Source organism: Oncorhynchus clarkii, chromosome 17, assembly GCF_045791955.1.
Source record: "Oncorhynchus clarkii lewisi isolate Uvic-CL-2024 chromosome 17, UVic_Ocla_1.0, whole genome shotgun sequence".
Taxonomy (NCBI): domain Eukaryota; kingdom Metazoa; phylum Chordata; class Actinopteri; order Salmoniformes; family Salmonidae; genus Oncorhynchus; species Oncorhynchus clarkii.
The window spans coordinates 75,765,886-75,782,963 of record NC_092163.1 but is presented as its reverse complement, the minus strand read 5'-3'; positions in this window follow the sequence as shown (position 1 = coordinate 75,782,963).

Sequence of the window (17,078 nt, the reverse complement as noted above, 5' to 3'; positions counted from 1 at the left end):
TTCCATTAACAAAGTTCTAAATCATGTTATGATTCACTCACTCTGGATGAATTTTTGCAAGTTGCATTGCAATACGGAAATAATATTACACTTTTCCATTAACAAAGTTCTAAATCATGTTATGATTCACTCACTCTGGATGAATTTTGCAAGTTGCATTGCAATACGGAAATAATATTACACTTTTCCATTAACAAAGTTCTAAATCATGTTATGATTCACTCACTCTGGATGAATTTTTGCAAGTTGCATTGCAATACGGAAATAATATTACACTTTTCCATTAACAAAGTTCTAAATCATGTTATGATTCACTTCTGGATTGTTTCGATTCAATCTGGATGACTTTTTTTGCTGTAATGTTTCATTCATGAATTGATGAATCGATGAATTTTGCAAGTTGCATTGCAATACGGAAATAATATTACACTTTTCCATTAACAAAGTTCTAAATCATGTTTCGATTCACTCACTCTGGATGAATTTTTGCAAGTTGCATTGCAATACGGAAATAATATTACACTTTTCCATTAACAAAGTTCTAAATCATGTTTCGATTCACTCACTCTGGATGAATTTTTGCAAGTTGCATTGCAATACGGAAATAATATTACACTTTTCCATTAACAAAGTTCTAAATCATGTTATGATTCACTCACTCTGGATGAATTTTGCAAGTTGCATTGCAATACGGAAATAATATTACACTTTTCCATTAACAAAGTTCTAAATCATGTTTTGATTCACTTCTGGATTGTTTCGATTCAATCTGGATGACTTTTTTTGCTGTAATGTTTCATTCATGAATTGATGAATCGATGAATTTTGCAAGTTGCATTGCAATACGGAAATAATATTACACTTTTCCATTAACAAAGTTCTAAATCATGTTTCGATTCACTCACTCTGGATGAATTTTTGCAAGTTGCATTGCAATACGGAAATAATATTACACTTTTCCATTAACAAAGTTCTAAATCATTTTATGATTCACTCACTCTGGATGAATTTTTGCAAGTTGCATTGCAATACGGAAATAATATTACACTTTTCCATTAACAAAGTTCTAAATCATGTTATGATTCACTCACTCTGGATGAATTTTTGCAAGTTGCATTGCAATACGGAAATAATATTACACTTTTCCATTAACAAAGTTCTAAATCATGTTATGATTCACTCACTCTGGATGAATTTTGCAAGTTGCATTGCAATACGGAAATAATATTACACTTTTCCATTAACAAAGTTCTAAATCATGTTATGATTCACTCACTCTGAATTTTTGCAAGTTGCATTGCAATACGGAAATAATATTACACTTTTCCATTAACAAAGTTCTAAATCATGTTATGATTCACTTCTGGATTGTTTCGATTCAATCTGGATGACTTTTTTTGCTGTAATGTTTCATTCATGAATTGATGAATCGATGAATTTTGCAAGTTGCATTGCAATACGGAAATAATATTACACTTTTCCATTAACAAAGTTCTAAATCATGTTATGATTCACTCACTCTGGATGAATTTTTGCAAGTTGCATTGCAATACGGAAATAATATTACACTTTTCCATTAACAAAGTTCTAAATCATGTTATGATTCACTCACTCTGGATGAATTTTTGCAAGTTGCATTGCAATACGGAAATAATATTACACTTTTCCATTAACAAAGTTCTAAATCATGTTTCGATTCACTTCTGGATTGTTTCGATTCAATCTGGATGACTTTTTTTGCTGTAATGTTTCAGTCATGAATCGATGAATCGATGAATTTTGCAAGTTGCATTGCAATACGGAAATAATATTACACTTTTCCATTAACAAAGTTCTAAATCATTTTATGATTCACTCACTCTGAATTTTTGCAAGTTGCATTGCAATACGGAAATAATATTACACTTTTCCATTAACAAAGTTCTAAATCATTTTATGATTCACTCACTCTGAATTTTTGCAAGTTGCATTGCAATACGGAAATAATATTACACTTTTCCATTAACAAAGTTCTAAATCATGTTATGATTCACTTCTGGATTGTTTCGATTCAATCTGGATGACTTTTTTTGCTGTAATGTTTCATTCATGAATTGATGAATCGATGAATTTTGCAAGTTGCATTGCAATACGGAAATAATATTACACTTTTCCATTAACAAAGTTCTAAATCATGTTTTGATTCACTTCTGGATTGTTTCGATTCAATCTGGATGACTTTTTTTGCTGTAATGTTTCATTCATGAATTGATGAATCGATGAATTTTGCAAGTTGCATTGCAATACGGAAATAATATTACACTTTTCCATTAACAAAGTTCTAAATCATGTTTCGATTCACTCACTCTGGATGAATTTTTGCAAGTTGCATTGCAATACGGAAATAATATTACACTTTTCCATTAACAAAGTTCTAAATCATGTTATGATTCACTCACTCTGGATGAATTTTGCAAGTTGCATTGCAATACGGAAATAATATTACACTTTTCCATTAACAAAGTTCTAAATCATGTTTTGATTCACTTCTGAATTTTTCGCATTGCAATCTGGATGACTTTTTTTGCTGTAATGTTTCATTCATGAATTGATGAATCGATGAATTTTTGCAAGTTGCATTGCAATACGGAAATAATATTACACTTTTCCATTAACAAAGTTCTAAATCATTTTATGATTCACTCACTCTGAATTTTTGCAAGTTGCATTGCAATACGGAAATAATATTACACTTTTCCATTAACAAAGTTCTAAATCATGTTTCGATTCACTCACTCTGGATGAATTTTTGCAAGTTGCATTGCAATACGGAAATAATATTACACTTTTCCATTAACAAAGTTCTAAATCATGTTATGATTCACTCACTCTGGATGAATTTTGCAAGTTGCATTGCAATACGGAAATAATATTACACTTTTCCATTAACAAAGTTCTAAATCATGTTTTGATTCACTTCTGGATATGTCGATTTACTCTGGATTACATTTTTTTGCTGTACTGTTTCATTCATGAATCGATGAATCGATGAATTTTGCAAGTTGCATTGCAATACGGAAATAATATTACACTTTTCCATTAACAAACTTCTAAATCATGTTATGATTCACTCACTCACTCTGAATTTTTGCAAGTTGCATTGCAATACGGAAGTAATATTACACTTTTCCATTAACAAACTTCTAAATCATGTTATGATTCACTCACTCTGGATGAATTTTTGCAAGTTGCATTGCAATACGGAAATAATATTACACTTTTCCATTAACAAAGTTCTAAATCATGTTTTGATTCACTTCTGGATTGTTTCGATTCACTCTGGATGGCTTTTTTTGCTGTACTGTTTCATTAATGATTCGATGAATCGATGAATTTTGCAAGTTGCATTGCAATACGGAAATAATGTTCGGGGAAAAATCATGAAAAAATCGGGAAAATATCGGGAAAATATCGGGAAAAAATCGGGAAAAAATCGGAAAAAAATCGGGAAAAAATCGGCTAAAAATCGGGAAAATATCGGGAAAAAATCGGGAAAAAATCGGCTAAAAATCGGGAAAAAATCGGGAAAAAATCGGAAAAAAATCGGGAAAAAATCGGAAAAAAATCGGGAAAAATCGAGAAAATATCAGGAAAAAATCGGGAAAATATCGGGAAAAATCGGGAAAATATCGGGAAAAAATCGGCTAAAAATCGGTTTAAAATCGGGAAAAAAATCGGGAAAAATCGGGAAAAAATCGGGGAAAAAATCGGGAAAAATCGGGAAAAAATCGGGGAAAAAATCGGGAAAAATCGGGAAAAATCGGGAAAAAATCTGTGAAAAAATCGGGAAAAATCGGGAAAAAATCGGGAAATAATCGGCTAAAAATCGGGAAAATATCGGGAAAAATCGGGAAAATATCGGGAAAAATCGGGAAAATATCGGGAAAAATCGGGAAAATATCGGGAAATAATCGGCTAAAAATCGGGAAAATATCGGGAAAAATCGGGAAAATATCGGGAAAAAATCGGCTGAAAATCGGGAAAATATCGGGAAAAAATCGGGAAAAAAATCGGGAAAAATCGGGCAAAAATCGGGGAAAAAATCGGGAAAAATCGGGAAAAAATCGGGGAAAAAATCGGGAAAAAATCGGGAAAAAATCGGGAAAAAATCGGGAAAAAATCGGGAAAAATCGGGAAAATATCGGGAAAAAATCTGGAAAAAATCGGAAAAAAATCGGGGAAAAAATCGGGAAAAAATCGGGAAAAAATCGGAAAAAAATCGGGGAAAAAATCGGGAAAAAATCGGGAAAAATCGAGAAAATATCAGGAAAAAATCGGGAAAATATCGGGAAATAATCGGCTAAAAATCGGGAAAATATCGGGAAAAATCGGGAAAAAATCGGGGAAAAAATCGGGAAAAATCGGAAAAATATCGGGAAAAAATCGGGAAAAAAATCGGGAAACAATCGGGAAAAATATCGGGAAAAAATCGGAAAAAATCGGGAAAAATCGGGAAAATATCGGGAAAAAATCGGACAAAAAATCGGGAAAAATCGGGAAAAATCGGGAAAAAATCGGGGAAAAAATCGGGAAAAATCGGGAAAAATCGTGAAAAAATCGGTGAAAAAATCGGGAAAAATCGGGAAAAAATCGGGAAATAATCGGCTAAAAATCGGGAAAATATCGGGAAAAATCGGGAAAATATCGGGAAAAAATCGGCTAAAAATCGGGAAAATATCGGGAAAAAATCGGGAAAAATCGGGAAAAAATCGGGAAAATATCGGGAAAAATCGGGAAAATATCGGGAAAAAATCGGCTAAAAATCGGGAAAAAATCGGGGAAAAAATCGGGAAAAATCGGGAAAAATCGGGAAAAAATCTGTGAAAAAATCGGGAAAAATCGGGAAAAAATCGGGAAATAATCGGCTAAAAATCGGGAAAATATCGGGAAAAATTGGGAAAATATCGGGAAAAAATCGGAAAAAATCGGGAAAAATCGGGAAAATATCGGGAAAAAATCGGGAAAAAATCGGCTAAAAATCGGGAAAAAATCGGGAAAAAATCGGAAAAAAATCGGGAAAAAATCGGAAAAAAATCGGGGAAAAAATCGGGAAAAAATCGGGAAAAATCGAGAAAATATCAGGAAAAAATCGGGAAAATATCGGGAAAAATCGGGAAAATATCGGGAAAAAATCGGCTAAAAATCGGTTTAAAATCGGGAAAAAAATCGGGAAAAATCGGGAAAAAATCGGGGAAAAAATCGGGAAAAATCGGGAAAAAATCGGGGAAAAAATCGGGAAAAATCGGGAAAAATCGGGAAAAAATCTGTGAAAAAATCGGGAAAAATCGGGAAAAAATCGGGAAATAATCGGCTAAAAATCGGGAAAATATCGGGAAAAATCGGGAAAATATCGGGAAAAATCGGGAAAATATCGGGAAAAATCGGGAAAATATCGGGAAAAAATCGGCTAAAAATCGGGAAAAAATCGGGGAAAAAATCGGGAAAAATCGGGAAAAATCGGGAAATAATCGGCTAAAAATCGGGAAAATATCGGGAAAAATCGGGAAAATATCGGGAAAAAATCGGCTAAAAATCGGGAAAATATCGGGAAAAAATCGGGAAAAAATCGGGAAAAAAATCGGGAAAAATCGGGAAAAAATCGGGAAAAAATCGGGAAAAATCGGGAAAAAATCGGGGAAAAAATCGGGAAAAAATCGGGAAAAAATCGGGAAAAAATCGGGAAAAAATCGGGAAAAATCGGGAAAATATCGGGAAAAAATCGGGAAAAAATCGGGAAAAAATCGGGAAAAAATCGGGAAAAAATCGGGAAAAAATCGGAAAAAAATCGGGGAAAAAATCGGGAAAAAATCGGGAAAAATCGAGAAAATATCAGGAAAAAATCGGGAAAATATCGGGAAATAATCGGCTAAAAATCGGGAAAATATCGGGAAAAATCGGGAAAAAATCGGGGAAAAAATCGGGAAAAATCGGAAAAATATCGGGAAAAAATCGGGAAAAAAATCGGGAAAAAATCGGGAAAAATATCGGGAAAAAATCGGAAAAAATCGGGAAAAATCGGGAAAATATCGGGAAAAAATCGGACAAAAAATCGGGAAAAATCGGGAAAAATCGGGAAAAAATCGGGGAAAAAATCGGGAAAAATCGGGAAAAATCGGGAAAAAATCGGTGAAAAAATCGGGAAAAATCGGGAAAAAATCGGGAAATAATCGGCTAAAAATCGGGAAAATATCGGGAAAAATCGGGAAAATATCGGGAAAAAATCGGCTAAAAATCGGGAAAATATCGGGAAAAAATCGGGAAAAATCGGGAAAAAATCGGGAAAATATCGGGAAAAATCGGGAAAATATCGGGAAAAAATCGGCTAAAAATCGGGAAAAAATCGGGGAAAAAATCGGGAAAAATCGGGAAAAATCGGGAAAAAATCTGTGAAAAAATCGGGAAAAAATCGGGAAATAATCGGCTAAAAATCGGGAAAATATCGGGAAAATTCGGGAAAATATCGGGAAAAAATCGGGAAAAAAATCGGGAAAAAATCGGGAAAAATCGGGAAAATATCGGGAAATAATCGGCTAAAAATCGGGAAAATATCGGGAAAAATCGGGAAAATATCGGGAAAAATATCGGGAAAAAATCGGGAAAATATCGGGAAAAAATCGGGAAAAAATCGGGAAAAAATCGGAAAAAAATCGGGGAAAAAATCGGGAAAAAATCGGGAAAAATCGAGAAAATATCAGGAAAAAATCGGGAAAATATCGGGAAATAATCGGCTAAAAATCGGGAAAATATCGGGAAAAATCGGGAAAATATCGGGAAAAAATCGGCTAAAAATCGGGAAAAAATCGGGGAAAAAATCGGGAAAAATCGGGAAAAATCGGGAAAAAATCTGTGAAAAAATCGGGAAAAATCGGGAAAAAATCGGGAAATAATCGGCTAAAAATCGGGAAAATATCGGGAAAAATCGGGAAAATATCGGGAAAAAATCGGCTAAAAATCGGGAAAATATCGGGAAAAAATCGGGAAAAAATCGGGAAAAAAATCGGGAAAAATCGGGAAAAAATCGGGGAAAAAATCGGGAAAAATCGGGAAAAAATCGGGAAAAAATCGGGAAAAAATCGGGAAAAAATCGGGAAAAAATCGGGAAAAAATCGGGAAAAATCGGGAAAATATCGGGAAAAAATCGGAAAAAAATCGGGGAAAAAATCGGGGAAAAAATCGGGAAAAATCGAGAAAATATCAGGAAAAAATCGGGAAAATATCGGGAAATAATCGGCTAAAAATCGGGAAAATATCGGGAAAAATCGGGAAAAAATCGGGGAAAAAATCGGGAAAAATCGGAAAAATATCGGGAAAAAATCGGGAAAAAAATCGGGAAAAAATCGGGAAAAATCGGGAAAATATCGGGAAATAATCGGCTAAAAATCGGGAAAATATCGGGAAAAATCGGGAAAATATCGGGAAAAAATCGGGAAAAAATCGGAAAAAAATCGGGGAAAAAATCGGGAAAAAATCGGGAAAAAATCGGAAAAAAATCGGGGAAAAAATCGGGAAAAAATCGGGAAAAATCGAGAAAATATCAGGAAAAAATCGGGAAAATATCGGGAAATAATCGGCTAAAAATCGGGAAAATATCGGGAAAAATCGGGAAAAAATCGGGGAAAAAATCGGGAAAAATCGGAAAAATATCGGGAAAAAATCGGGAAAAAAATCGGGAAAAATCGGGAAAAATATCGGGAAAAAATCGGAAAAAATCGGGAAAAATCGGGAAAATATCGGGAAAAAATCGGACAAAAAATCGGGAAAAATCGGGAAAAATCGGGAAAAAATCGGGGAAAAAATCGGGAAAAATCGGGAAAAATCGTGAAAAAATCGGTGAAAAAATCGGGAAAAATCGGGAAAAAATCGGGAAATAATCGGCTAAAAATCGGGAAAATATCGGGAAAAATCGGGAAAATATCGGGAAAAAATCGGCTAAAAATCGGGAAAATATCGGGAAAAAATCGGGAAAAATCGGGAAAAAATCGGGAAAATATCGGGAAAAATCGGGAAAATATCGGGAAAAAATCGGCTAAAAATCGGGAAAAAATCGGGGAAAAAATCGGGAAAAATCGGGAAAAATCGGGAAAAAATCTGTGAAAAAATCGGGAAAAATCGGGAAAAAATCGGGAAATAATCGGCTAAAAATCGGGAAAATATCGGGAAAAATTGGGAAAATATCGGGAAAAAATCGGAAAAAATCGGGAAAAATCGGGAAAATATCGGGAAAAAATCGGGAAAAAATCGGCTAAAAATCGGGAAAAAATCGGGAAAAAATCGGAAAAAAATCGGGAAAAAATCGGAAAAAAATCGGGGAAAAAATCGGGAAAAAATCGGGAAAAATCGAGAAAATATCAGGAAAAAATCGGGAAAATATCGGGAAAAATCGGGAAAATATCGGGAAAAAATCGGCTAAAAATCGGTTTAAAATCGGGAAAAAAATCGGGAAAAATCGGGAAAAAATCTGGGAAAAAATCGGGAAAAATCGGGAAAAAATCGGGGAAAAAATCGGGAAAAATCGGGAAAAATCGGGAAAAAATCTGTGAAAAAATCGGGAAAAATCGGGAAAAAATCGGGAAATAATCGGCTAAAAATCGGGAAAATATCGGGAAAAATCGGGAAAATATCGGGAAAAATCGGGAAAATATCGGGAAAAATCGGGAAAATATCGGGAAAAAATCGGCTAAAAATCGGGAAAAAATCGGGGAAAAAATCGGGAAAAATCGGGAAAAATCGGGAAATAATCGGCTAAAAATCGGGAAAATATCGGGAAAAATCGGGAAAATATCGGGAAAAAATCGGCTAAAAATCGGGAAAATATCGGGAAAAAATCGGGAAAAAATCGGGAAAAAAATCGGGAAAAATCGGGAAAAAATCGGGGAAAAAATCGGGAAAAATCGGGAAAAAATCGGGGAAAAAATCGGGAAAAAATCGGGAAAAAATCGGGAAAAAATCGGGAAAAAATCGGGAAAAATCGGGAAAATATCGGGAAAAAATCGGGAAAAAATCGGAAAAAAATCGGGGAAAAAATCGGGAAAAAATCGGGAAAAAATCGGAAAAAAATCGGGGAAAAAATCGGGAAAAAATCGGGAAAAATCGAGAAAATATCAGGAAAAAATCGGGAAAATATCGGGAAATAATCGGCTAAAAATCGGGAAAATATCGGGAAAAATCGGGAAAAAATCGGGGAAAAAATCGGGAAAAATCGGAAAAATATCGGGAAAAAATCGGGAAAAAAATCGGGAAAAAATCGGAAAAATATCGGGAAAAAATCGGAAAAAATCGGGAAAAATCGGGAAAATATCGGGAAAAAATCGGACAAAAAATCGGGAAAAATCGGGAAAAATCGGGAAAAAATCGGGGAAAAAATCGGGAAAAATCGGGAAAAATCGGGAAAAAATCGGTGAAAAAATCGGGAAAAATCGGGAAAAAATCGGGAAATAATCGGCTAAAAATCGGGAAAATATCGGGAAAAATCGGGAAAATATCGGGAAAAAATCGGCTAAAAATCGGGAAAATATCGGGAAAAAATCGGGAAAAATCGGGAAAAAATCGGGAAAATATCGGGAAAAATCGGGAAAATATCGGGAAAAAATCGGCTAAAAATCGGGAAAAAATCGGGGAAAAAATCGGGAAAAATCGGGAAAAATCGGGAAAAAATCTGTGAAAAAATCGGGAAAAAATCGGGAAATAATCGGCTAAAAATCGGGAAAATATCGGGAAAATTCGGGAAAATATCGGGAAAAAATCGGGAAAAAAATCGGGAAAAAATCGGGAAAAATCGGGAAAATATCGGGAAATAATCGGCTAAAAATCGGGAAAATATCGGGAAAAATCGGGAAAATATCGGGAAAAATATCGGGAAAAAATCGGGAAAAATATCGGGAAAAAATCGGAAAAAATCGGGAAAAATCGGGAAAATATCGGGAAAAAATCGGACAAAAAATCGGGAAAAATCGGGAAAAATCGGGAAAAAATCGGGGAAAAAATCGGGAAAAATCGGGAAAAATCGTGAAAAAATCGGTGAAAAAATCGGGAAAAATCGGGAAAAAATCGGGAAATAATCGGCTAAAAATCGGGAAAATATCGGGAAAAATCGGGAAAATATCGGGAAAAAATCGGCTAAAAATCGGGAAAATATCGGGAAAAAATCGGGAAAAATCGGGAAAAAATCGGGGAAAAAATCGGGAAAAATCGGGAAAAATCGGGAAAAAATCGGTGAAAAAATCGGGAAAAATCGGGAAAAAATCGGGAAAAAATCGGGAAAAAATCGGAAAAAAATCGGGGAAAAAATCGGGAAAAAATCGGGAAAAATCGAGAAAATATCAGGAAAAAATCGGGAAAATATCGGGAAATAATCGGCTAAAAATCGGGAAAATATCGGGAAAAATCGGGAAAATATCGGGAAAAAATCGGCTAAAAATCGGGAAAAAATCGGGGAAAAAATCGGGAAAAATCGGGAAAAATCGGGAAAAAATCTGTGAAAAAATCGGGAAAAATCGGGAAAAAATCGGGAAATAATCGGCTAAAAATCGGGAAAATATCGGGAAAAATCGGGAAAATATCGGGAAAAAATCGGCTAAAAATCGGGAAAATATCGGGAAAAAATCGGGAAAAAATCGGGAAAAAAATCGGGAAAAATCGGGAAAAAATCGGGAAAAAATCGGGAAAAATCGGGAAAAAATCGGGGAAAAAATCGGGAAAAAATCGGGAAAAAATCGGGAAAAAATCGGGAAAAAATCGGGAAAAATCGGGAAAAAATCGGGAAAAAATCGGAAAAAAATCGGGGAAAAAATCGGGAAAAAATCGGGAAAAATCGAGAAAATATCAGGAAAAAATCGGGAAAATATCGGGAAATAATCGGCTAAAAATCGGGAAAATATCGGGAAAAATCGGGAAAAAATCGGGGAAAAAATCGGGAAAAATCGGAAAAATATCGGGAAAAAATCGGGAAAAAAATCGGGAAAAAATCGGGAAAAATCGGGAAAATATCGGGAAATAATCGGCTAAAAATCGGGAAAATATCGGGAAAAATCGGGAAAATATCGGGAAAAATATCGGGAAAAAATCGGGAAAAATATCGGGAAAAAATCGGAAAAAATCGGGAAAAATCGGGAAAATATCGGGAAAAAATCGGACAAAAAATCGGGAAAAATCGGGAAAAATCGGGAAAAAATCGGGGAAAAAATCGGGAAAAATCGGGAAAAATCGTGAAAAAATCGGGAAAAAATCGGGAAATAATCGGCTAAAAATCGGGAAAATATCGGGAAAAATCGGGAAAATATCGGGAAAAAATCGGCTAAAAATCGGGAAAATATCGGGAAAAAATCGGGAAAAATCGGGAAAAAATCGGGGAAAAAATCGGGAAAAATCGGGAAAAATCGGGAAAAAATCGGTGAAAAAATCGGGAAAAATCGGGAAAAAATCGGGAAAAAATCGGGAAAAAATCGGAAAAAAATCGGGGAAAAAATCGGGAAAAAATCGGGAAAAATCGAGAAAATATCAGGAAAAAATCGGGAAAATATCGGGAAATAATCGGCTAAAAATCGGGAAAATATCGGGAAAAATCGGGAAAATATCGGGAAAAAATCGGCTAAAAAAAAAATCGGAAAAAATCGGGAAAAAATCGGGAAAAAATCGGGAAAAATCGGGAAAAAATCGGGAAAATATCGGGAAAAATCGGGAAAATATCGGGAAAAAATCGGCTAAAAATCGGGAAAAAATCGGGGAAAAAATCGGGAAAAATCGGGAAAAATCGGGAAAAAATCTGTGAAAAAATCGGGAAAAATCGGGAAAAAATCGGGAAATAATCGGCTAAAAATCGGGAAAATATCGGGAAAAATCGGGAAAATATCGGGAAAAAATCGGCTAAAAATCGGGAAAATATCGGGAAAAAATCGGGAAAAAATCGGGAAAAAAATCGGGAAAAATCGGGAAAAAATCGGGGAAAAAATCGGGAAAAATCGGGAAAAAATCGGGGAAAAAATCGGGGGAAAAAATCGGGAAAAAATCGGGAAAAAATCGGGAAAAAATCGGGAAAAATCGGGAAAAAATCGGGAAAAAATCGGAAAAAAATCGGGGAAAAAATCGGGAAAAAATCGGGAAAAATCGAGAAAATATCAGGAAAAAATCGGGAAAATATCGGGAAATAATCGGCTAAAAATCGGGAAAATATCGGGAAAAATCGGGAAAAAATCGGGGAAAAAATCGGGAAAAATCGGAAAAATATCGGGAAAAAATCGGGAAAAAAATCGGGAAAAAATCGGGAAAAATCGGGAAAATATCGGGAAATAATCGGCTAAAAATCGGGAAAATATCGGGAAAAATCGGGAAAATATCGGGAAAAATATCGGGAAAAAATCGGGAAAAATATCGGGAAAAAATCGGAAAAAATCGGGAAAAATCGGGAAAATATCGGGAAAAAATCGGACAAAAAATCGGGAAAAATCGGGAAAAATCGGGAAAAAATCGGGGAAAAAATCGGGAAAAATCGGGAAAAATCGTGAAAAAATCGGTGAAAAAATCGGGAAAAATCGGGAAAAAATCGGGAAATAATCGGCTAAAAATCGGGAAAATATCGGGAAAAATCGGGAAAAAATCGGGAAAAATCGGAAAAATATCGGGAAAAAATCGGGAAAAAAATCGGGAAAAAATCGGGAAAAATCGGGAAAATATCGGGAAATAATCGGCTAAAAATCGGGAAAATATCGGGAAAAATCGGGAAAATATCGGGAAAAATATCGGGAAAAAATCGGGAAAAATATCGGGAAAAAATCGGAAAAAATCGGGAAAAATCGGGAAAATATCGGGAAAAAATCGGACAAAAAATCGGGAAAAATCGGGAAAAATCGGGAAAAAATCGGGGAAAAAATCGGGAAAAATCGGGAAAAATCGTGAAAAAATCGGTGAAAAAATCGGGAAAAATCGGGAAAAAATCGGGAAATAATCGGCTAAAAATCGGGAAAATATCGGGAAAAATCGGGAAAATATCGGGAAAAAATCGGCTAAAAATCGGGAAAATATCGGGAAAAAATCGGGAAAAAATCGGGAAAAAATCGGGGAAAAAATCGGGAAAAATCGGGAAAAAATCGGTGAAAAAATCGGGAAAAATCGGGAAAAAATCGGGAAAAAATCGGGAAAAAATCGGAAAAAAATCGGGGAAAAAATCGGGAAAAAATCGGGAAAAATCGAGAAAATATCAGGAAAAAATCGGGAAAATATCGGGAAATAATCGGCTAAAAATCGGGAAAATATCGGGAAAAATCGGGAAAATATCGGGAAAAAATCGGCTAAAAATCGGGAAAATATCGGGAAAAAATCGGGAAAAAATCGGGAAAAAATCGGGGAAAAAATCGGGAAAAATCGGGAAAAATCGGGAAAAAATCTGTGAAAAAATCGGGAAAATATCGGGAAATAATCGGCTAAAAATCGGGAAAATATCGGGAAAAATCGGGAAAATATCGGGAAAAAATCGGCTAAAAATCGGGAAAAAATCGGGGAAAAAATCGGGAAAAATCGGGAAAAATCGGGAAAAAATCTGTGAAAAAATCGGGAAAAATCGGGAAAAAATCGGGAAATAATCGGCTAAAAATCGGGAAAATATCGGGAAAAATCGGGAAAATATCGGGAAAAAATCGGCTAAAAATCGGGAAAATATCGGGAAAAAATCGGGAAAAAATCGGGAAAAAAATCGGGAAAAATCGGGAAAAAATCGGGGAAAAAATCGGGAAAAATCGGGAAAAAATCGGGGAAAAAATCGGGAAAAAATCGGGAAAAAATCGGGAAAAAATCGGGAAAAAATCGGGAAAAATCGGGAAAATATCGGGAAAAAATCGGGAAAAAATCGGAAAAAAATCGGGGAAAAAATCGGGAAAAAATCGGGAAAAAATCGGAAAAAAATCGGGGAAAAAATCGGGAAAAAATCGGGAAAAATCGAGAAAATATCAGGAAAAAATCGGGAAAATATCGGGAAATAATCGGCTAAAAATCGGGAAAATATCGGGAAAAATCGGAAAAATATCGGGAAAAAATCGGGAAAAAAATCGGGAAAAAATCGGGAAAAATCGGGAAAATATCGGGAAATAATCGGCTAAAAATCGGGAAAATATCGGGAAAAATATCGGGAAAAAATCGGGAAAAATATCGGGAAAAAATCGGAAAAAATCGGGAAAAATCGGGAAAATATCGAGAAAAAATCGGACAAAAAATCGGGAAAAATCGGGAAAAATCGGGAAAAAATCGGGGAAAAAATCGGGAAAAATCGGGAAAAATCGTGAAAAAATCGGTGAAAAAATCGGGAAAAATCGGGAAAAAATCGGGAAATAATCGGCTAAAAATCGGGAAAATATCGGGAAAAATCGGGAAAATATCGGGAAAAAATCGGCTAAAAATCGGGAAAATATCGGGAAAAAATCGGGAAAAATCGGGAAAAAATCGGGAAAATATCGGGAAAAATCGGGAAAATATCGGGAAAAAATCGGGAAAAAATCGGGGAAAAAATCGGGAAAAATCGGGAAAAATCGGAAAAAAATCTGTGAAAAAATCGGGAAAAATCGGGAAAAAATCGGGAAATAATCGGCTAAAAATCGGGAAAATATCGGGAAAAATCGGGAAAATATCGGGAAAAAATCGGCTAAAAATCGGGAAAATATCGGGAAAAAATCGGGAAAAAATCGGGAAAAAAATCGGGAAAAATCGGGAAAATATCGGGAAAATATCGGGAAAAAATCGGGAAAAAATCGGAAAAAAATCGGGGAAAAAATCGGGAAAAAATCGGGAAAAAATCGGAAAAAAATCGGGGAAAAAATCGGGAAAAAATCGGGAAAAATCGAGAAAATATCAGGAAAAAATCGGGAAAATATCGGGAAATAATCGGCTAAAAATCGGGAAAATATCGGGAAAAATCGGGAAAAAATCGGGGAAAAAATCGGGAAAAATCGGAAAAATATCGGGAAAAAATCGGGAAAAAAATCGGGAAAAAATCGGGAAAAATCGGGAAAATATCGGGAAATAATCGGCTAAAAATCGGGAAAATATCGGGAAAAATCGGGAAAATATCGGGAAAAATATCGGGAAAAAATCGGGAAAAATATCGGGAAAAAATCGGAAAAAATCGGGAAAAATCGGGAAAATATCGGGAAAAAATCGGACAAAAAATCGGGAAAAATCGGGAAAAATCGGGAAAAAATCGGGGAAAAAATCGGGAAAAATCGGGAAAAATCGTGAAAAAATCGGTGAAAAAATCGGGAAAAATCGGGAAAAAATCGGGAAATAATCGGCTAAAAATCGGGAAAATATCGGGAAAAATCGGGAAAATATCGGGAAAAAAATCGGCTAAAAATCGGGAAAATATCGGGAAATAATCGGCTAAAAATCGGGAAAATATCGGGAAAAATCGGGAAAATATCGGGAAAAAATCGGCTAAAAATCGGGAAAATATCGGGAAAAAATCGGGAAAAAATCGGGAAAAAATCGGGGAAAAAATCGGGAAAAATCGGGAAAAATCGGGAAAAAATCGGGAAAAAATCGGGGAAAAAATCGGGAAAAAATCGGGAAAAAATCGGGAAAAAATCGGGAAAAATCGGGAAATTATCGGCTAAAAATCGGGAAAATATCGGGAAAAATCGGGAAAATATCGGGAAAAAATCGGCTAAAAATCGGGAAAATATCGGGAAAAAATCGGGAAAAATCGGGAAAAAATCGGGGAAAAAATCGGGAAAAATCGGGAAAAAATCGGGAAAAAATCGGGAAAAAATCGGAAAAAAATCGGGGAAAAAATCGGGAAAAAATCGGGAAAAATCGAGAAAATATCAGGAAAAAATCGGGAAAATATCGGGAAATAATCGGCTAAAAATCGGGAAAAATCGGGAAAATATCGGGAAAAAATCGGCTAAAAATCGGGAAAAAATCGGGGAAAAAATCGGGAAAAATCGGGAAAAATCGTGAAAAAATCTGTGAAAAAATCGGGAAAAATCGGGAAAAAATCGGGAAATAATCGGCTAAAAATCGGGAAAATATCGGGAAAAATCGGGAAAATATCGGGAAAAAATCGGCTAAAAATCGGGAAAATATCGGGAAAAAATCGGGAAAAAATCGGGAAAAAAATCGGGAAAAATCGGGAAAAAATCGGGGAAAAAATCGGCTAAAAATCGGGAAAAAATCGGGGAAAAAATCGGGAAAAAATCGGGAAAAAATCGGGAAAAAATCGGGAAAAATCGGGAATTTATCGGCTAAAAATCGGGAAAATATCGGGAAAAATCGGGAAAATATCGGGAAAAAATCGGCTAAAAATCGGGAAAATATCGGGAAAAAATCGGGAAAAATCGGGAAAAAATCGGGGAAAAAATCGGGAAAAATCGGGAAAAAATCGGGAAAAAATCGGGAAAAAATCGGAAAAAAATCGGGGAAAAAATCGGGAAAAAATCGGGAAAAATCGAGAAAATATCAGGAAAAAATCGGGAAAATATCGGGAAATAATCGGCTAAAAATCGGGAAAATATCGGGAAAAATCGGGAAAATATCGGGAAAAAATCGGCTAAAAATCGGGAAAATATCGGGAAAAAATCGGGAAAAAATCGGGAAAAAAATCGGGAAAAATCGGGAAAAAATCGGGGAAAAAATCGGGAAAAATCGGGAAAAAATCGGGGAAAAAATCGGGAAAAATCGGGAAAAATCGGGAAAAAATCGGTGAAAAAATCGGGAAAAATCGGGAAAAAATCGGGAAAAATTCGGGAAAAAATCGGGAAAAAATCGGGAAAAAATCGGGAAAAATCGAGAAAATATCAGGAAAAAATCGGGAAAAAATCGGGAAAAAATCGGGAAAATATCGGGAAAAATCGGGAAAAAATCGGGGAAAAAATCGGGAAAAATCGGGAAAAAATCGGGGAAAAAATCGGGAAAAATCGGGAAAAATCGGGAAAAAATCGGTGAAAAAATCGGGAAAAATCGGGAAAAATCGGGAAAAAATCGGGGAAAAAATCGGGAAAAATCGGAAAAAAATCGGGGAAAAAATCGGGAAAAATCGGGAAAAATCGGGAAAAAATCGG